The sequence below is a fragment of the Triticum aestivum genome, chromosome 4D (genome assembly GCF_018294505.1).
Source record: "Triticum aestivum cultivar Chinese Spring chromosome 4D, IWGSC CS RefSeq v2.1, whole genome shotgun sequence".
NCBI lineage: Eukaryota > Viridiplantae > Streptophyta > Magnoliopsida > Poales > Poaceae > Triticum > Triticum aestivum.
Window position 1 is genome coordinate 306,617,682 of NC_057805.1, and position 22,912 is coordinate 306,640,593.

Consider the following 22,912-nt stretch of genomic DNA (forward strand, 5'->3'; position numbering starts at 1 on the left):
CTAAACTATGTCAGGTATGTCAGATCTCCAAAATGATCTATATATAGTTAGCTCTAATATGCTTAGTTACCTATGTTAGCTCTAATATGCTTAGTTACATATGTTAGCTCTAATATGCTAAGTTATCTCTACTATGCTTAGTTTCCTATAGGTTAGCTCCAAAATTACTTATGTTAGCACAAAATGACCAAGTTTACCTAATAAGCTTATAGTCTTCTTCTTCTTCTCCAAAATGACATAAGTTAGCTATAAGTTAGCTCTAATATGCTTAGTTCACTCAAAGATGGCATAATTAGCTAGGTTGGATCCATTTTACCTAAGTTGGCTCTAATATGCTAAGTTATCTCTACTATGCTTATTTTCCTATAGGTTAGCTCCAAAATTACTTATGTTAGCACAAAATGACCAAGTTTACATACAAGCTTATAGTCTTCTTCTTCTTCTTCTTCTTCTCCAAAATGACATAAGTTAGCTATAAGTTAGCTCTAATATGCTTAGTTCACTCAAAGATGGCATAATTAGCTAGGTTGGCTCCATTTTACCTAAGTTGGCTCTAATATGCTAAGTTATCTCTAATATGCTTAGTTTCCTATAGGTTAACCCCAAAATTACTTATGTTAGCACAAAATGACCAAGTTTACATAATAAGCTTAATTATAGTCGTCTTCTTCTTCTTCTTCTTCTTCTTATTCTTCTAGTCTTCTTCTAGTATTCTTCTAGTCTTCTTCTTCTTCTTCTTCATTTTCTTCTAGGTTAGCTCCATTTTACTCAAGTATGCTTACTTCTTATAGTCTTCTTCTTCTTCTTCATGTTCTTCTTCTTTTTCTAACATCTTGTTTATCATTTTGCAGATTTGATTTAATTCACGGAAGCTTGCATGGATGGAGTGCTTCTTTTCCATTTGTGCTTTTATTTTGTATCAATGAACTTGCATGGTTGGAACTTGTTATATGGATGGATGGATAACGGTGTTGGATGAACAATGTGAAACTTTTGTAATATGTAAGGATAGAACTATATATGTGTTGGTTATGTATGTATATATGATGAAACTTGTGTGTTGGATATGCTTGTTGTGTATATATGTGAATTGGTGTGTATATCTTTGTATATCTGTGAATTGCTGTCAAATTGAATGAATTAAATTATAAACAGGGCTGTACAGGCTCTTTGCCGTCAGCTAGCTGACGGCAAACAAGCCACGTGGCAGCTACCTGTACTTCCTGGGACTGGCATGTTTGAGCACTTTGTCGTCAGCCAGCGGACGGCAAAGACCTTAGCCTCTTTGCCGTCCGCTGGCTGACGGCAAAGCACGCCGTTAACCCCTAACGGCTTTCACGCCACCTCACTGTCATCCACGATCTTTGCCGTCTGCTGGCCACCAACAGCGGATGGCACAATCCTTTGCCGTCCATTTCTAGGAAGAAGACGGCAAAGAAGGCCTTTGTTGGCACGTGTTCAGACGGATAGTTTGCCGTCTGCTGGCGGACAACAAAGAACTTTGCCGTCCGTGATCCATGCCTTTGGCGGACGGCAAAGAAGCTGATTCCAGTAGTGGCAGCGCCATCGCCAGCGGCTCCGCGAAAGCCCTGGGCTTCTTGGCCAGCGGGTCGCCATGGCCCCCGCCACAGTTCGGGTGCTCCATGGGCTTACGCTCGATCTCCCTGCGCCGCTAGCCGGCCTTCTTCTTCCTTTTGCGCTCCTGCTACTGGATCCACCAAGGGGGAGGAGGACCCCAATCCCCCTCGCGCCCCCCAGATCCTGGTAGGAGCCGCGCTCCTCCCTGACGTCTCTGCCGCCAGTACGCTCGCGCATCGAGCGCTTCGCCTTGTCGCGCAGCTCGCGCTCCCGCCGCCGATCCGCCTCATGGTCCGAGGTCTCCATCGGGCGCTTGTCCGCATGCCGGTCACCCATCACCGCCGCCGCAAACGACTTGAGGAGAGGGGAAGGAGGAGGCAAGATCTGAATGGTGTGGGCGGTGTGAGCCAGCCGCCGCACCCCTCTAGTGGCTGCGGGAAACCCTAACAAAGGGTCCAGGCACCCGCGCCGCAGCCATATATAGCCAAAGAGGGGCAGGCCGTGGGGGGTTGGCATGTTAGGACCAGCCGCAACCAGACGCAGAGCCACGTTGGGCTCCGAACCGCCAGGTCCACCCAGGGAGGCCCCTGAACCGGCCCAAGCCTAGTCCCTGTAGAGCCCAGCCCGCCCGAGACAACCCTAGGCTCCAGGGCAACGGGCAGCGCGCCCCGGCCGCACTCCGCCGCCGCTGAAGGCGAAGGGAGGAGGGGGGCAGGGAGACAAGGCCAGTCCGCCAACGGCAGCTCCATGCCGCCCGACGACACCAAGCCCGCCGCAGCCTTGGCGCGGATTGCCCTCGCCGCGCCATCTGCTGAGCCCGAGCCCGAGCATGCCGTCGCCGATGGTTGCCAGATGCGGGAGGACGTGGCCCGCGAACCACGACCGCCCGGCGCAAAACGGCGGTCCCGACCAGCCCGCACGCCACACGCCTCCGCCACGAACGCCACGAAGTCGCCGACCGACTGGGCGTCCGACACACCCGCAGAAGCCCCTCAGCTGCCTCGCCATCGTCTTCATCCTCAGAAACATCGTCAACAAGCGCCCAAAAGCGGTTGCGCCCGGCCCCAAACTCCGCCGCCACCGCCGCGTCAGGGCAAGCCGATCCACGCGCCGGAGAGGCACCCGAGCCCCGCCGGACCAGCGTCCAGCCCGCCGGCGTGGAAGCACCAGGGGCCCGCGCCGCGTCGCCCCCGCAGTCGCCCGCACGCTTAATGTTCCGCTCATTTCAAAACCCTAGAGCCGGACGGATAGTCTCTTGTGGTTTATACCACAAGATTCGTTCATTTTGCTTCGTATGCAGGGACGATTCCAAGGGAGGGGGGGGGGGGGTTTCTACCTCCGTCCAAAAAAGTTTGTTCCCTCAAATGAATGTATTTAGTATCAAGTTAGTGCTAGATATATCCATTTGAACCATTTGAGGGACAAGTTTTTTCGGGCGGAGGGAATACGTAATAACGATCAAGCAGCTGGTAAAAATAGGTTTTTTTAGGATGGTACAAGTAGGTTTTTTTAGGATGGTACAAGTAGGTGAAAATAATGAACGCATGGCTAACGTAAGTGCAAAACTGTAAAGCCCATCTGTAGCAGGCCCGACGTAATTAGCGTTCGTTTTCTTTCCTTTTTTTTTCCGTTTACTTGCCTCCGATGCTATCGCTAAGGTACAGCCGCCGCCCGGGGCAGTTCCGTATTCAGCGCCGTGCAATTCCTATATCAAGATCTGACTGTCGAAGGGGCCAAGACGATCCAATGGATTCACGGCCGGCCGGCCGGCCGCACAGCTAGCATGATCGGCGATGAGGCAAGTAAGACTATGTTACTCTCGTTTCTCATTCTCTTTACTTCATCCTTGGCTTATATTTTGTAATTATATTAATCTGTACCTTTAGAACTAAAGGATTGGAACAACACAAACTGTATACATAAAGTTGTTATTAGGAAATATTCCTGAGTCCTGACCCATGAGATAAGATTTTGCATTGTTTATCCCTTCCCGCAGCAGAAAGATTTAGTTCATTAGCATGTGAATTACTCTTTATTTCTTTATGGCAACTTTTAGTAAAAATTAAATTGTTCAAAGTCACCACATGTTTTGTTCTCTGGACGAAATCTTTCATTAACCTAAGCCACAATCGTCTCTGCACAGTTTTTTTTAGCCAGTCACCACGTGGAAAACCTTGCCTCATCTATGTTAGAATCCTGACTCCGTCCTTTATATTGAAATCTCTAAAAGACTTATATTTAGGAACGAGGCTAGTATTTGTTCTTATAAACATCACACGTGTATGCATGCATGCATGCAGCCGCTGGTTTGGTTTGGTTTGGCTTTTGGGGCACAAGTGAGGCGCCGATGAGCAGGGAGGAATTTTAGAGAGGGCGCGCCGCATGCACTTTGGCCGCTTTTAGCTTTTAGAAGCACGGGTTTTCGTTCTTTTCCTAAGCGAATCGCTCTGTTCATTGGCCCCCCACCTTGCAGAGAATGTACAAGTCCGCGCATCCTTGTATGTGTGACGCGATCAACATCGATCGATCATCTCATTCTGTGCATATATCTTAGAGCATCTACAATCGAACCTCTCAAATCTATTTTATATGTCTGGACGGGCAGCCCTGTCATTGTCCGGTCACAATTTTTTATCTAGACGGGCTCCTCAAACGGCCCTTAAATGCCCGGGCTGACCGATACCCCATATCCAGCCCAAATATGGGGCGAATATGAGGGCGTCCGGGCACGCCTGTCATGTCGGGCTCGACAACCCGACCCTACCCCAAATTGCACCAAATCCCCCCCCCCCCCACTCCCGAGCTGCCGAATCTCTTTGCTCTCTCCTCTGTTCTTCCTCCTCCACGTCATCCGGCTCGTAGCTCCGCTGCCGCGCCCGCTCCGCAGTCGTTCCCAGGCTCTCCGCCACCAGCTCCGGAAGAGCGCTCCGTCCTCGCCGCGGGGACGTTGTCGCCGGCCCGGCCGCCACCGTGGTACGCCCGGCAACTCTCCAGCTCCGTCTTGCGCTTGATGTGTTCGACACATTGACCCACCGGAATTATTGTGATTTTGTTAGGTAAATGATGGATTCCGATGCTTCGTCGGACGTGGAGTATGGACCAAAGGAACTTGACCAAATGAATCAAGATGAGTTCTTCGATTCGTCGGATTCGGACGAATAACTGGACATGATCATGCTCATGAGCATGCAAGAAGAAATGGACCGGCAAGTGCAGCATATTCTCAATTTCAAGGGCTCAATCAAAGGGAGAAGAGTGATCAACCGGGACAGGGTGTCCGGAGCAAAGCTACCGCACAATGACTACTTTCCTCCCACACCTGCTTTCCCTGATCCATGGTTTCGTCGCCGTTTTCGCATGCGGAAACCATTGTTTTGCGCATTGTGGAGGGAGTGGAGGCACACGATGACTACTTTAAGCTGAGAAGGGATTGCTGCGGCCAACTCTCTTTCTCGGCCAAGCAGAAGTGCACGACTACTCTGAGGATGCTTGCACTTGGTACTGTTGCGGACGTCGTTGGTGAGATGGGCAGGATGGGGAGAGCACGTGCCTCAAGACTACTATCAAATTTGCTCACGCCGTGGTTGAGGTGTTTGGACCGGAGTATCTCAGAGAACCAAATGCGCATGACAAGGAGAAGTTGTTGGCTATTGGAGAGGCAAGGGGGTTTCCAGGGATGCTCGGATCAATTGATTGCATGCATTGGCAATACAAAAACTGCCCCAAAGGTCCGCGGGGATTTATCAAGGTCACACCAGAGAGGCCACCATCATACTAGAAGCGGTGGCATCACGTGACTTATGGATTTGGCATGATTTCTTTAGAATGCCCGGTTCTCACAACGACATCAATGTGCTTCAACGATCTTCGGTGTTCAGGAGGCTTTGCAATGGGGAATCACCGTCGTGCAACTACACCGTCAACAACATGGTGTACTATCTTGCCGATGGTATCTATCCTCAGTGGGCGACGTTTGTGAAGACCATATCCGAGCCGCGTGGCAATAAACAGAGCCACTCTGCAAAAATGCAAGAAGCGGCTAGGAAGGACGTGGAGAGGGCATTTGGTGTGCTTCAAGCTTGTTGGGGAATTGTGTGGAGCACTGCAATGATGTGAAAATCGGAATCTTTGTGGCAGCTGATGACATGTTGTGTTATTCTGAACAATATGATTGTCGAGGATGAGGGTGATGGTGTAGCCCAAACCCATGATTTTGAAGCACCCGGAGAACAAGTTGAAATCCCGGAAGATCAAGATGCGGCTCAGCTTATGAACTTTCTGTAGATGCATCAGAATCTTCAAAATCAGTAGGTGCACACGCAACTACTCAATGATCTTGTGGAGCACATGTAGATTCATAATGGCAACCAAGGAGGCAATGCTTGAGTTTGGCACTTCAAATAGATTTTATGTTTTTTTTAGAAAAGGAGGAGGACCCCCGGCCTCTGCATCTGGACGATGCATGCAGCCACTTTATTAATTATTCACACAAGACCTTACAAAGTCATACAACAGTAAGACTAAAGCTACCGTCTAGGCAACATCTGTCGCTACTCCTATCCAGTTGATGTAGGGATGCTGATAGTCTGGGCCTAATACCAAACAGACCTCGCAGCCAAACCTAACATCTAAGACCTGAGGTCCCAACCAGGACGCCTGCCGGGTATGGGGCACCCACCAGTCTGGCGCACTCCTCAACCAGGACGCCTGTCGGGTATGAGGCCGCCGCAGCCACCTGCCACCAATCAATCTTCAGTGATGTATTGCTGCATCTACCTTGCCCGGTCTAGCTGCCGTCGACGCCACCACGACGCCACCATCCTGCGCTCGTCCATCATCACACGCCCACCGGCGATACCCCGTTGCTCCATGCCGCCGAGACCCTCTGTCAACGACGCGAGAGAAGGCATGCCACACCACCTCACGCCTCTTCCATCCGGCGCCGCTCCACAAATGATGCCCCCAATAGGGAACATGACACCGTAGCGCCGCCATCGTCCGATCCGGTGATCTTAGGATACCAATAATTGCTATTTACGTGCGAGATTGTGTTGCATGATTGACGTGCATGTATTTGCATGGATTTGAGATATGGGATGCACGGAAAGAAATATGAGGACCCGTCCGGATGCGTCTGCGGGCGTTTGAGGGGCCGGATTTGCCAAGCCCGGCTGTAGATGCTCTTAGCTTTTCTTGTCTTCTTCACGACGAAAGCCAACTGCATCCGTGGCTCTGCATTCACTTGCTTGTCCCCTTTATGAAACGAGAGAAGAAGATTGGATCGGCACATCCCATAGGGCGGCCGGGGGAACGTTTATATATAATGCCTCTAGGGCATATGGCAAAGCCAAGATTACATAGGTTGTTACAGAAGATAGAGAGATAAACACAAATATTAACAACCCCTTAATCCATAACAACATATAGTTTAACACCCCCCCCTCAATCTAAACTTCCCTGAAGAAGATTCAGATTGTATCTATTTGAGACAAACATCGTCTCAGCTAGTGGCTTTGTGAATATATCAGCAACTTGTTCTTTAGAAGAGATGAACCGAACATCCAACGCCTTGGCTACAACTCTCTCTCGAACAAAGTAAAAATCTACTTCTATATGCTTAGTCCTGGCATGAAATACTGGATTAGCAAATAGATAAGTAGCTCCCAAATTGTCACACCATAGCACAGGTGGTCTTGTCATAAAAACACCAAGTTCACCAAGAACTGATTGGATCCAGATTATCTCAGATGTTCCATTTGCGAGTGCTTTATACTCAGACTCCGTGCTTGACCGAGAGACAGTGGCTTGTTTCCTTGAGCTCCAAGACACAAGGTTAGGGCCAAGAAATACAACAAAGCCTCGCATAGGCCTCTGATCATCACTGCACCCTGCCCAATCTACATAAGAAAAACAACTCAGCAGCATTGAAGGGGACTTTCTTATAGAGAGGCCCATGCTCCGAGTATACTTCAAGTATCTCAAAATTCGTTTGGCTACTGAGATATGTACAGTTGTTGGTGCATGAAGAAACTAACAGACATGGTTCACTGCATATCCGGCCTAGTAAGTGTTAGGTACTGGAGAGCGCCAACCAGACTGCGATATTTGGTGCTATCATCTTGAGACAATGGTGATCCACTATCCTTGGCGATCTTCTCGGCTGAAGATATGGGTGTCGTGGAGATGTTACAATTCTCCATATTAGCTCGGTGAAGGATGTCGCCAATATACTTCTGTTGAGAGAGTACAATCCCCCTTGGCGAAGTACTCACCTCAACTCCAAGAAAATAATGCAAAGGACCGAGATCTTTGATAGCAAATGAAGCCTGAAGACCAGCAAGCAACTTGGTAGTAGCAACAGGAGACGAACTGGCCACAATAATATCGTCCACATACACAAGCATGAACAAGGTGACACGAGCATGCCAAAGAACAAACAGGGAGGTGTCAGCCTTAGATGCCACAAAACCAAGCTGGAGAAGCCGAGAACTGAGCCTGGAATATATGCCACGCTTGAGGAGCCTATTTGAGACCATATATCGCTTTCCTGAGCTTGCAGAGATGTCGTGGAGCCCTGGGATCCACAAAACCAGGGGGTTGACGCATATACACCTCTTCCCGAAGAACACCATGAAGAAAGCATTTTGCACATCCAGCTGACGCAAGCACCACCCACGAGAGACTGCAATGGAGAGGACTAGAACAGTGACAGGCTTGACGACTGGGCTGAACGTGTCATCATAGTCCAGACCATATCGTTGCTTGAACTCCTTCGCAACGAGTCTTGCCTTGTGACAATGAACCGTACCATCGGCCTTATGCTTGAGTTTCAAGACCCATTTGCAGTCGATCACATTGACATTGGACAGTGGTGGAACCAGGGACCAGGTGCCATTATGATGAAGTATTAGTATTGGTCTAGGAGTCCTTATTAGTCTATGTTTAGTTTCCTTGCACCTCAAGTCATGTGTAATATATATATGCCCCTTGGGCCTTCAATAAAGACAAGTTGGTTTCCTAACATGGTATTAGAGCCTAGGTTTAGGTCCCCTCCGGACGCCGCAACTCGTTCTCACGATCAATTTTTTTTCGGTCTCCACCTCCCTTCGATCGAACAGATCGATTCTTGTCTCATTGCTGGCGTGCTTGTTCCAGTCCGCCTCCGATCGGCGGCAACACGTCCACGGATGGGTCGGGCCTGGTCCGCGGATGCCCGATGGAAGATCTCCCAGGCTGGGCCTGTTCAAGCCGACGCTTGTGCGTGCTGCTGCTGCAGCTCCCTGGGTGGCCTCCAGATCGAAGCTCGACAGCAAGAATTGACTCAAATCTTCAGATCGATGACCAGCGACTGCTGCCTCCCCGTATTGCGCACGCTGCTCTCCACCGCCACTAGCTCTGCTGCTGCTCGCTTGTGGTGCATCTCTGCTCTTCTGATGCCGCTCCACGCGTCTCTCTGCACACCGCTCGCTTGATTTGGGCTCCGTGACTCTTCCAGCCAGCTCTCTGTACCTACTTGCATGCTTCTGCTTTGCCGCTTCTCTTCGCTAGCTTGTTAGCTTGTGTGCTGCATCTCGTGCTCCCCATGGTCGTTTGGTACTGCTGGCGTGCTACTACCTCTCTACTCGCTTGCTACTTCGCTGCTACTCTGCTGTTTTGGCCTCCCTGCCATGATTTTCTTCCGCTGCTATCGCATCTACTCTAGTATGTGTTCCCAACTTCCTAATTTTCTATAATTTTTGCTGCATCCACCAAATCCGTTGATATTTTTGTATTTTCTCATCTCATGTGAGTCCACCAAACTTTTATCCGTCAGCCTTTTTCTGGTCATTGTCCTCTCAATAGGATTTCTGTGGCCTCTCTTTGCATTGTTGATCTAAGCCTATTCTCTTGCCTCCAAGCTTCTTCGCCGCCGGTTTTCATGGGCCATGATTCTTTAAGCAATGCTTATTCTCTTGACGTGCCATCTTCTTTTGACAACCCATCTTCTATTGATACTTCCATTGTATCTTCTATCGATGCGATGTCTTCCTCTGATGTGCCATCTCTTCGTTATCCCCTTTGGCGACTCGACAGGTTTTGAAGACTCTTCATGCTACGACGACACTCTCAAGACGCGGATTTGGATTATCATTTATCTCTACTCCTAATGTCTCAGTTGGTAGTCTCCGCGGTTAATTTTCGTCCCACCTACCATGATTTTTTTCGTCCCTCCTCCACATTCGCTGGTTTTTTTCGTAGATTTTTTTGTCCCCTCCCCCACTTCATCGGTTTATTTTCGCGTCATCCTCTCACACAAAGAAAGAAATCTGAATAGATCAGAACTTTCCATACTGGCACAAGTTATTTAGTAATGTAGAATCAACCACGAACAATCTCTAAAGATCAAATCTCAATTAATTAACCATACCTTAAATCACTCACTCACATTAGTTAGAAAACAAATAATTGATTTTAAGAAAAATCGCTCAATCACATTAATTAGGAAATCTCTACTCCTAATGGAGCAGTTGGTAGTCTCCGTTCCGGGTTTTTTTTCGTCCCACATTCGTCGGGTTTTTTTCGTCCTCCTCCACCTCCCAGGTAGCGATGCCGTTGCACCTAACACATGCAAAAAAACCGGACCAAGACCACATAGCGAGGCCCCTCGAACAAAAAAAAAGCGAACGAAAAATGTAGCGATGTCCCTCGGACAAAAAAAACGGATGAACGGGGAGCGAGCCCCCCTCGCATCCCCACCCACCCGTGCCCCTTCCACCTGGGCTAGGGTTCCATACGCCGCCGCCTCCGGGCAGACCACATACGCCGACGTCGAGGTCCGAGAGGAGAGGGCCGCCGGACCGTCTTCCTCCTCCACAGACCTCCGAGGCGCCCTACTCGTGGGAAGACGCCGCCGCCGCCTTGCGAGACCCCAAGGCAGGGCAGGGCGCGGTCGCGTTGCGGGCAGCGAGGAGCGGCGCGCCGGCGCCGGCGCATGTGTAGCCAGTTAGCGAGAGAGGAAGGGAGTGGCGACGATATCTTCATGCGAGGACAAGTACTCTGCCGCCGCCGGGCCGCGGCGACCACGAACGTGGAGCTGCTGAAGCGGTTTTGGCCATTGGTCGTGTGGTCGTTCTTCATAATACTGAGAAGGCCGCGCCGGAGATCCTCCACTTCAAACCGGACCTCGTCTCCCGTACTGTATGGCCATTGTTCTTGTCGTCGTTCTTCACAATACTGAATGTCTCTGATTCTTCACAACCTGTGTGGTGAAACCAGGAGGAGACGTTCGATGACTTCACGGATAACGGCATAGACGATCTGGTGGTCTCGCTGTACCAGATGGAGCTCGACCGCACGCTCTTCCTGCTCTGCTCCTACCTACGCCTCCGCCTGTAAAAGGTCAGACGGAATTCAGTCCTTATAGTCTGTACCGCATGGTGGTTCAGTTACTGACCAAAATGTTGCATTAGACAATTACTTGACCTCATCGTGCTGCTATATGTAGATTGAGAAGTACATGGCGCACATCTTCAATTCTGATGATCTCTTGAGCTGGTTGATGCAGCAAGAGCAGTGATGCGCCAAGAGGTATCTCTCTAATCGATTGGACTGTCTATTTGTTGTTTCTGCTTGTTTTTTTTGGCTGAAATGACACTCCCTTGTCGGGTTTGATCAGTTGGAGGCTGCAAGGAGATCATGGAGAACCATCTCGAGCAGCCGGTGATGTCGACGCTTCCCTACGGTTATGATTCGTAACGAGGCAATCCTCATCGAGCACGGAGGATGACGTGGGTATTCCACTTGATCTTGAAATTAACATCACTTCTTTGTCACGGGCGTTGCCTCCACCATGCGCTCGGCCTACCTCCTGCGCCACCTGTCGGGCTCGTCCTCCCGCTGTACCTCTCCTCGACCATCTGGCCCGCCTCTGCACATGCATCACCACGCACCCCAATGGCGCTCGTGCCTTCGAGTACGTCTTGTTACTACCTCACCTCCACCCTCCTTCAGATGATAGGTCCATAGCATCATCTGCTACGGTGTTGTCGCTCTCCGCTAACGCTCCTTGTGGTGGCTTTCTAGGTCCCTCGGCATTCGTGGGGGTGTTCGCAGCGTCGGGCTTGATCAACGAGTTGACGGAGTCCTCCGGCGTGACGCACCTGCTGTAGAAGTTGGCGTTCAAGGACACAGGGCACCAGAGCCACTTGCAGATCGTGCAGGAGGTGGAGGCCACGGGGCGTCCAGGTAGTAGTTGGTGCACAGCTACAACATGCTCTCTAGGCATACATACCGCAGGCCGTGCGTTGAACATTCTTCTTTGATGATAAGTAACAGACTTCTTCCTCCAATGGCTGAAACAGGCTTTGTGATTTACTCCTCTGATTCTCTTTTGACATGCTGATTAATTCCTCACAATTTTCTAGAGTAAATCCATTCTTACATATAAATTAGTACGCTTCATCCTTGATCTATACATATGATCTATTTATTCGGTTCTCATTTGTTGTCATAATGTCTCATAACCTTGTAGTTTCTTCAGACTGGTTCTTAACTGATGTTGGCCCTGTTGAAGTTTTTTCTATGGAAGCATTGATTCAGTTGTAGTGATATGTGTGTGGTGCTTGGTCACCGAATCAACATACTTGAAGAGATAGCTTGCTCTTGTCTTTTACTTTTACTTTTACTTTTTTCTAGACAATGCCTTTGAGAAATAGGAAATATGAATTCATATTAAAAATGCAAGAAAATAATCAGAAGGTGATTAAGGTTTATTTTTAGCAAAACATTTGTACCCAGGAATAGTGTGTGCCGAGCGAATTTTGACACTCTCTTTCTCCTAACATGTTTCAGGGCCTCCATTTTCTCGAGTATGCCGCAGGCTATGTCGTGCTCTCTTCGATCACGCCTCCTACATGCCCCTCATGGTCGCACATGCTGCTACCTTCCTTGACGGCCTCTTCGTCACCAGTGTGTGCCGCGGTGGCTGTCGTCTCCATGCCACCCATCAGTAGCGGTGGCAACTCGACTCTTGCCTTATGCACCCAGACCCATCTGCTTCTCTGATTTGATTTTGTGGGTTGCACTGATCTCTCTTAGTACATGTCTATTTGCAGAGAAATTATTTATAATTCAGTCTTCAGGAAGACTGATCCAGTACTGGAGGTACATTTCTAAACATTGTGCTTTTGTCATCTGTTGGGCACTTCACTGAACAAATTCTGATCCTCTAGGTTTATGAATTGTGAATTCTGATTTATTTTAAGCCGGACATTCTGTCACTGTGTCATGTATTACATACATCTCTCTTGTTCTTCCCCAAAAACTAATGTCCTTATCTGCATTTTTGGGCAACTTCACATACCCTTCTGTGTCATTTATTACATACATATATACATGGTTTTTTCATCTAGCTAGAAGCTCATTGGTCAAGCATGCCACAAAAAAAAGTTAGGCGGTGCAATGCATTTCTAGGAATTAACAGCCCCATAACTTGTGACAATAAACCGATTGCGGCATTGAAACTTGATGTAATTTACTGCTAGGAAATCTTATAATTGGGCAGCACAATAACAGAGATGTGAGAGTTGCTAATTCACTTCTAATGAATGTGCCATGGGACCCCTAGCTTCATTATTCATTGGGGGGTCTAACCGTCAAGCCGTATGTCGGCGCCTTCGATGCAGAGTTGATTATACTGTCTATTCTACTGCAAGTAGGGAACGATGGCTCTGGATATCGATATCCTTAGGTGTTAATGTAGTGCTAGGCCATATAGTATATGACTGAGTTCTTTCACCTCCTAATCCTGGGAGTAATTCAATTCAATACTTAGGAATTTTCTCTCTACATATAATTGACTAACATCAAGTAAGAGAACTGTTAGGTGCATCCACACTCCTGCTTGATCTATGTCCGAGCTCCCTACTTTGCATAGCTAAATCTGTTGGTGACTTACCGGACTGAATGGAATCGCTAAGTTGATGTTCCGTGGAATTGCTAACCACCTCTCAAAGGTTTAAAGTTTGATCTCTTTGTTATTGATCTCAGAGAGAAATGGGTTCTGCAGCTCTGATGTGATAGTATTTGTAACAAACAGTGACAAAATCTATACTGTGCACAGACAATTACTTTGATGGTTGGAAAAAATATAGTCGTTAGTGCCTCTCTTTAAAGTGTACATGCTGTAATATAGCAAAATTAGAGAAACATCTTGAGTACCATGCCCATGCACAGTGTTACTTGCATTTCATATCCCTTAGATGAGAATAATCGAATGTATGCATATATCTATATCTTTAGTAGTCATTTGATACTTTTTTCTCCATGTGGAGAGTCCAATTTGTGATATTCATCAATGGAACCAAAACATCTTCACTTTTGCTTCCTATTTCAAACTGATAGTGCTTCATTTATGGCCTACAACAATATTTTGTTCCAATAAAAACATAACTACATTTTTTTTACTGAGGGGGCAATCTTATAGTGAAAACATATATTCTTATATGCATTCGGCATCAATATGTTTCTTATGAGGAAGATTTTCGTTCAGGTAATCTTATATCCTACACGGGATGAAACCTTCGGGAGAGTGATTTTCGGAACTAACGCAATCGAGGAGAGTTGGAGTGGACGTCAAGGAAGCGACGAGGTGGCCACGAGGCAGGGAGGCGCGCCCAGGGGTAGGCGCGCCCCCACCCTCGTGGGCCCCTCGTGGCTCCCCTAACCGACTTTTTTCGCCTATATATACTCATATACCTCGAAAACATCGGAGAGCACCACGAAACCCTATTTCCACCGCCGCAACCTTCTGTACCCATGAGATCCCATCTTGGGGCCTTTTTCGACGCTCCGCCGGAGGGTGAATCGATCACGGAGGGCTTCTACATCAACATCATAGCCTCTCCGATGATGTGTGAGTAGTTTATCACAAACCTTCGGGTCCATAGTTATTAGCTAGATGGCTTCTTCTCTCTCTTTGGATCTCAATACAAAGTTCTCCTTGATTCTCTTGGAGATATATTCGATGTAATTCTTTTTGCGGTGTGTTTGTGGAGATCCGATGAATTGTGGGTTTATGATCAAGATTATCTATGAACAATATTTGAATCTCCTCTGAATTCTTTTATGTATGATTTGATATCTTTGCAAGTCTCTTCGAATTATCAGTTTGGTTTGGCCTACTAGATTGATCTTTCTTGCAATGGGAAAAGTGTTTAGCTTTGGGTTCAATCTTGCGGTGCTCGATCCCCGTGACAGAAACGGAAACGATACGTATTGTATTGTTGCCATCGAGGATGAAAAGATGGGGTTTATATCATATTACTTGAGTTTATCTCTCTACATCATGTCATCTTGCCTAATGCGTTACTCTGTTCTTATGAACTTAATACTCTAGATGCATGCTGGATAGCGGTCGATATGTGGAGTAATAGTAGTAGATGCAGAATCATTTCGGTCTACTTGTCACGAACGTGATGCCTATATACATGATCATGCCTAGATATTCTCATAACTATGCACTTTTCTATCAATTGCTCGACAGTAATTTATTCACCCATCGTAGATGCTATCTTGTAAGAAGCCACTAGTGAAACCTATGGCCCCCGGGTCTATTTTCCATCATATAAGTTTCCAATCTATTTTACTTTGCAATCTTTACTTTCAGTCTATATCATAAAAATACCAAAAATATTTATCTTATTATCTCTATCAGATCTCACTTTTGCAAGTGGCCGTGAAGGGATTGACAACCTCTTTATCGCGTTGGTCGCAAGGTTCTTATTTGTTTGTGTAGGTACAAGGCGATTTGCGTGTAGTCTCCTACTGGATTGATACCTTGGTTCTCAAAACTGAGGGAAATACTTACGCTACTTTGCTGCATCACCCTTTCCTCTCCAAGGGAAAACCAATGCAGTGCTCAAGAGGTAGCAGGGAGCTCCTAGCCAAGATCTGAAAACGTATGCCGATGACGACACGGTGCGCCAGAGAAACCGAGGCTCCACGATGATGCCCTCAAGAGGGGAATAATACAACACCTGACCATCACCGAGACAGAGGAGACAGTCAAGGGTTTTCACCCGGAGCCCTGGCTCGGTAAGAGGGCCACGACGATGCCCCCAGGTTGGACGCGACATGGACATACACTGTCGTCACTGGTGCTGGAGCACAAGGCTTTCGGCTGGCTACTCTCACCCACGCCACACCGAGTAGTCTTGAGCACCCGTCCACCCCGACGGAAGGCATGCCACCGCCAAACAAGACCTCTAGAGAATGATCTAGGAATCGCCACTAACGAGGCGCCACCGACACTAGGATCAACCAACGCTACATACTCTGCCACCCACACGACTAGAAGATGCCTCCATCATCGCCGCCTAGGCGCCTGCTAAGAAAATCAAACAAGGCGGACCGCTGCCCCGGCATCCAAGAACCCAAACTCCTGCACCACCACCGGTCTTGAAAGAGGTTCAACCCTAGGGGAGAGCCACAGCAACACCATCAGAGAACATGAACGACACCAACCCATTGTCTCGGTCAGATCTGATCAGAACCAGGTGCGCCGACAACCAGCCCCACCCCCCTAGACGAGCAGCATCGGCGAAGGAGCCTCATCCCTGGAGAAGATAGTGGACCATAACCCCTTGGTTGTAGCCTCTCTCGGTAAACGACCCTGACCTCCTGCGGGATCTGGGCAGAAGCGAGCTCGAGGGATGGTGGCTCTGCACCACAGGCGGGACGAAGCAGATGCTAGCCTACCTCGCCGCAGAAAGAGAACTCCAGGCCGGGGGCCACCCGAGCTGGACGAAGGAGAGCAGGGACCCCTGCGGTAGTGCAACTGTGGAGCTAGGGTTCGGGAGGAGTAGAGGGAAGACGGAGGGAGGAAAGGATAAGTAGAGTGGCCCCGCCGCCGCCAACCCATGCCGGGGTTATGCCCAGCAGGGCCTATCGGTGGCGGCGAGGGAAGGGGCGAAGGAGAAGGCAGTAGGCGGCAGCGAGATTTGCTGTCCGCTCGTGTCGCCCTAGGGGACGACGGAGGGGCAGGTGCTTAGTGTTTCTGTGGGGCCTTGGTTTCTACTATTGTTGAGGATATAGACCTTAGAGTCACCCGCCAGGAGGGGCCGGGTTACTCATATGGTCGTCGCCAGAAGCCCGGAGCCAAGCTTGAAGACGATGGGCCAGAGATGGGCTAAGACCCGGATATGACTTAAGGCCCGTAGTTACAATCATTATTATGGTAGAACTTGTAGTGTAAGGCAAGTATAGTTGAGAGTCCGAGCCGGACACTCTTATGAGCCGGCCGGGACTCTAAGGGCTGCTGGGCGTCAGCCTCCCTATATAAAGGGACGACCCGACAGCGATTTAGGGACAAGAACAATCTCATCAAGAGCCGGGCATAGCAGTTTAGCTCCCTGGTGATCGTAACCCTAATCAATATCACCTCAAACTGGACGTAGGCTTTTACCTTCACCGTAAGGGGCCGAACCAGTATAACCCTCGTGTTCCTTGTCCCGCATTAACCCCTTCAAGCTTCCTAGTTGCGATGGCTCCACGACTAAGTCCTAGCCCGAGGACATCTGCCGTGATAATTCCACGACAGTTGGCGCCCACCGTGGGGCCAGCGCACGGTGGATTTGAGTTCTTGAAGGGCAGCTTCGAAGGGCACAAGGGATACGCTGTGGGCCGGATGACCAAGAGTCGTCGCGGCAAGCTCTACATCGACGATGCAAACTGGGGCCCCGACGCCGGCTCAATTGAGTACGGGTACCGGGTCCCCTTCGGCGGAATTCATGTTTTCATTGGCAAGATTGGTGAGCCGGGCCCTGAGCCGGATCTCTGCACCGATCTCATCGAAACGGCTCAGCGCGCACGACCCGCCCGGGCCCGGCCTGCCTTAAGGCGCGCTTTTGTGGGATGCATCCATGGAGGGCCCTCTGATCTATCTGGGTCTGGTGATGAGGCGGCCGCCGGCTCTGACGGCGAGTCGGCCACCGATGAATCAAACTCGTTGTATCAACTTCAAGACGGCAGGCTCATGGGCTGTTCCGATGGTGACAGTATTCCGGACCCGTTTGAGCCGCCGAGTCAGGTTGGAGTCTTTATGGCTGGTGCGCAGCCTGTTCAGAACCCCGCTGCTGGAGCGGGAAACCCGGTGCCTTCTCCGGCTCAGGTGCTGATGGATCTCATGGACAAGATGACGGCCCTGCTAACCGCCACGGTTGACCCGGCAGATCAAGCTCAGCACGATGCAGAGGTGGCACAGTTAAAATTGGATCTAATGAAAGCTAAAGAGGATCTTGCAGCGGAAGGGATCAGGCTGGCCGCGGAGAGGGCGGCTCTCGATGCCCAAACTCAGCTGATTCAGGCGCAGTCCTTCCAACTCACGATGGATCAGAACGCGGCCAATGAGGTCATGAGAAGGAGGCATCAAAAGGCCCAATCTCGACTCCCTCCGGTTTACGATCCACGCAACCTCTTCAACACGCCAGGTGCAGGGTCTAGTAACCCGCCAGGGGTCATAGCGCCCGGGTCTGGACCCCTTATTCAGCCACGAGTGATGGGGCCTCCCCAGGTGCCCCCTGCCCCGCCTCAGTATGTGCCAATACCCCCGGGTCATTATAACAACCCGCTGGAGAACATGGTCGCTGCGGCAGCACGACTGGCGGCTCTCCCAGTTGACGGTGACTCTCCGACGACTATTGAAACCCGCCGGGTCAGGGAACTCCTTCAGACAGCACTGGCGCAGCAAGAGGCGTACTCCTACAGCCGGGACAGGATCCACTCGACCCCTCATCCAGGCCAGAGCCCGAGTTACAGCCGGCACATGGTCTCAGCAACCGGCTCAAGTAACGTCCGACGCCATGACCCGCCCCCTGGCCATGGCCCGGCTCATAATGGAGCCTTTTACATAGCAGACCAGGACAAAGCGCGGCAGGAGGCGGAGCAAGTGCCTCAATTGACGGCTTACCAGACCCCCCCGGCTTATCCGACGACTTCCGTTGATGTGGGTATCCCTACCAGGACCGGGGGTGTCCCTTGTTTAGTGCCTGCTATCCGTAATGAACGTCTACCTAAAGACTTCAAGGGCCCTAGGAAGGTGCCTAACTACACAACTGACTTACAACCCGCAGCCTGGATCGAGAGTTATGATATGGCTATGGAGCTGCTGGAGGTCAGTGAGGCGGCCATGGCCAAGTATTTCACCATGATGTTAGATGGGATTGCCCGCACTTGGTTGAAAGGGCTACCACCGAATTCCATTGGGTCTTGGGCTGAGCTGAAAGCCCGGTTCATCCAAAACTTCAAAGATACCTGTAGGCAGTCTATGTCAATTGTGGATTTGACTAACTGTAAGCAGCAGGAGGGTGAGTCCACGACACATTGGGTTCGCCGGGTTAAGGAGATCATACATTCGTCAGACAAGATGGATGCCGGCTCAGCGGTTTTAATGCTGGAGCAGAATTGTCGTTTTGTGCCCCTGAAGATGAAACTCGGGCGGCTTAAGCGCGACTGCAGTGATATGGGTACACTAATGGCAGCTCTTGTCAAGTACGCCGATTCTGATGGTACCAAGGATCCCCCTTCAGATGATGAAAGGACAGGGAAGGGAAAGAAGAACGGCAATGGCAAGGGTCCTTAGTTTAACCCGGGGAACCAAGGAGGAGGCAAGCGCAAGGCAGATGTCAGCCTAGAGTTTGTGGCCAACGCCAGCGCACAAGGCAATAACTAGCGACGCAAGGGGAGGCCCCCTCCCCGAGGCGGCGGGTCAGGACCTTCACTAGAGCAGCTGTTGAATGAGCCTTGTCCGAGGCACGGCTCTAGAGAGAAGCCAGCGACTCATCTATGGAAGGATTGTGCAATCATGAAGGCCTTTAAAAACTACAATGGCCCGGGCGGCGGCTCAGGTGCCGGCGGCTCAGGCGCCGGCGGTTTTCATGGCCCGGGGGGCGGCTCAAATTTTGGTCCTCAGAGCGGTCAAGGGGGCTTTAATCAACAGTCTGGCCAGGGTCATCAACAGCAGCAGGGGGGTTATCAGACCAATCCAAAGCAGCTTAGCGGTGGACAGTATCATGTGTTTACCACTAGTTTGTGCAAGCGAGATCAGAAGCTTCACAAGAGGGCTGTGAATGCTGTTGAGCCGGCGGTCCCACGCTACTTGCGGTGGTCTGAGCAGCCTATAGTGTGGAGTAGGGAGGATCACCCTCCCCGGGTGGATAACCCGGGCCACTTGGCCTTAGTGGTGGCCCCTCAAGTGGGAGGATATAAGTTTACAAAGGTGCTCATGGACGGAGGCAGCAGCATCAACATCCTCTATTATGAGACTTTTCGCCGTATGGGGTTGGTTGATAAGAACCTCAGCCAGTCAAACACTATCTTTCATGGTGTGGTACCTGGCAAGTCGGCTTATCCAGTCGGCAAGATCGAATTGGAAGTGGCTTTTGGTGATGAGAACAACTACAGGGTGGAGAAATTGACCTTTGAGGTGGTCAAGATAAGAAGTCCGTACCATGCTATATTTGGACGGCCGGCTTACGCCAAGTTCATGGCACAGCCGTGTTATGTGTACTTACAGCTCAAGATGCCGGGCCACAATGGGACCATTACGGTTCACGGCAGCCGGAAAGTGGCTCTGGAGTGTGAGGAAGGCGATGCGGCTTATGCAGAATCTGTTCGTGCTACAGAGGAGTTGAAGTTTTACAAGGACAATGTTGACCCAACAGATATGACCTCTCTGAAAAAGCCGACTACGGAGAATGAGCCGGCGATGAAATTTAAGTCGGCTGATGAGACTAAGCTTGTTGATTTTGTTCCAGGAGATTCATCTCAGCAGTTTAGCATCAGTGCCAATCTGGATCCAAAATAGGAAAGCGCGCTCATCGAGTTCATCCGTGAGAATAGGGACATCTTCGCATGGAAACCCTCTGACATGCCCGGTGTACCTAGAGAACTCGCTAAGAATACTCTCAATGTTGATCCGAAATTTAAGCCGGTCAGACAGTTCCTTCGGCGGTTTAATGAAGAGAGGCGGAAAGCTATTGGTGAAGAAGTGGCCCGGCTCTTGGCGGCCGGGTTTATCATTGAAGTCTTTCACCCAGAGTGGTTAGCTAACCCGGTGCTCGTACTCAAGAAGAACGACACTTGGCGAATGTGTGTGGACTACACGGACTTAAACAGGGCATGTCCGGCTGATCCTTTTGCCCTCCGCCGTATTGATCAAATCATTGATGCTACGGCAGGTTGTGCACGTTTAAGTTTCTTGGATGCTTATTCCGGTTATCATCAGATTAAGATGGCAGTTAAGGACCAGGAGAAGACGGCGTTCATCACTCCCTTTGGAGCCTTCTGCTACGTGTCTATGCCCTTTGGACTCAAGTGTGCACAGGCGACTTACCAGCGTTGTGTACAGAACTGTCTTCATAAACAGATCGGGCGCAATGTTCATGCTTACGTGGACGATATGGTGGTTAAGTCCATCAAAGAGGAAACCCTGATAGATGATTTAAGGGAAACCTTTGATAATCTCCGGGTCTATAAGATGATGCTTAATCCGTCCAAGTGTGTCTTTGGTGTTCCTGCAGGCAAACTCTTGGGCTTCTTGGTGTCTGACAGAGGCATTGAGGCTAACCCGGAGAAGATCAAGGCCATCACCTCCCTGGCTAAGCCGGCGTGTATAAATGACGTTCAGCGCTTGGCGGGTCGCATCGCTGCTTTAAGTCGGTTTATAAGCCGTTTGGGTGAGAAGGCCATGCCCTTATATCAGTTGATGAAGAAAACTGATAACTTTGTCTGGAATGATGCAGCTAATACCGCCTTTGAGGATTTGAAGAAGCAGCTGGCAGAGCCCCCAGTCCTTGCCGCTCCGGTTGATAAGGAGCCCTTACTACTGTATGTGGCGGCAAACGCCCGAGCCGTTAGTGTGGCTATTGTGGTGGAGCGCAAGGAGGAGGGTAAGGAACATCCGGTTCAACGGCCGGTTTATTATGTCAACGAAGTGCTCATTGAGTCCAAGCAGCGGTACCCGCATTGGCAGAAGCTTGTGTATGGTGTGTTCATGGCGAGCCGGAAACTTAAGCATTATTTTCAGGGTCATCCCATCACTGTGGTCAGCTCTGCCCCCCTTGGTGATATCATCCAAAACAGAGAGGCCACAGGGAGAATTGCTAAGTGGGCTATAGAACTTGGACCTCATGGTCTCAAATATGTGCCACGCACCGCTGTTAAATCTCAGGCCTTGGTGGATTTCATCAATGATTGGACAGAGTCACAAGTGCCTGAGCAAAAGCCGGATAACACATATTGGACTATTCACTTCGATGGGTCCAGGCAGTTGGAGGGCTCGGGGGCTGGCGTTGTATTGGCCTCTCCTAAAGGTGATAAGTTCCTTATGTGCTACAGTTGATGTTTCCTTGCACTAACAATGCGGCTGAGTACGAGGCCTTGCTCCACGGTCTTTGGATGGCTAAGGAGATGAGCTTGAGCCGGGTAAGGTGCTTCGGTGACTCAGACTTGGTGGCTCAACAGGTATCAGGCAAGTGGGACTCTAAGGACCCTCTAATGGCGGCTTATCGCCGCGAAGTTGATGCCATTGCTGGGCACTTTCAGGGCTACCAAGTAGAGCACATTGATCGCAGGAAGAACGAGGCGGCTGATGCCTTAAGCCGGCTAGGCTCTCAGCGAAAGCCGGTGCCGCCTAACACTTTCCTGGATGTTCTGTATAGCCCTTCGGTTAAGTTGCCTACGGAGGAAGACTTGGCTGTTCCTGACCCGGAGGCACGACTGGTGGCGGCTCTCCATATCATACCAGATTGGACAATGCCATATCTGGCTTACATGACCCGGGGCGAGTTGCCTGAGGATGAAACCTTGGCCAGGCAAATAACCCGGCGGGCCAAGTCAATGATTGTTATTGACGGCGAGTTACATCATCGCAGTGTTACAGGAGCGTTTCAGCGTTGTGTCTCCCCTGAGGAAGGTCAAGAGATCTTGCGTGAGATCCATGAAGGGGATTGTGGCCATCACGCCGGCTCAAAGTCTCTTGTGGCCAAGGCTTTTCGTCATGGTTTTTATTGGTTGACGGCTCATGCTGATGCAGAGGACTTGGTCAGTAAATGTGACGGTTGCCAGAGGTTCTCACGACGGGCTCATGTGCCGGCTCAGGAGCTGAGGATGATCCCAATCACTTGGCCCTTTGCGGTCTCGGGGCTTGATATGGTTGGGCCTTTTAAAAGGTCCAAGGATAAGAAGACCCACCTCTTGGTGGCAGTTGATAAGTTCACAAAGTGGGTGGAAGCTGAGCCAGTTAGCAAGTGCGATGCAGCCACGGCGGTTCAATTTATGAAAAAGGTGATTTTCCGTT

The 22,912-nt window shown here is 49.9% G+C and overlaps 1 long non-coding RNA gene across 4 annotated transcripts; it reads left to right on the plus strand.

The window, feature by feature from the left end:
• The first annotated feature begins 8,607 nt into the window (after window positions 1-8,607).
• On the plus strand, window positions 8,608-14,346 carry LOC123097596 (uncharacterized). 4 transcript variants are annotated; one of them, XR_006447380.1, is made up of 7 exons: window positions 8,608-10,755; window positions 10,834-10,956; window positions 11,063-11,145; window positions 11,234-11,530; window positions 11,641-12,571; window positions 12,672-12,720; window positions 14,108-14,346. It is a non-coding gene; the product is annotated as an uncharacterized lncRNA (long non-coding RNA). The 4 variants fall into 4 exon arrangements; XR_006447378.1 differs by having other exon boundaries at window positions 11,641-12,720; XR_006447379.1 differs by lacking the exon at window positions 14,108-14,346 and having other exon boundaries at window positions 11,641-11,802; window positions 12,409-14,090.
• Window positions 14,347-22,912: the final 8,566 nt, after the last annotated feature.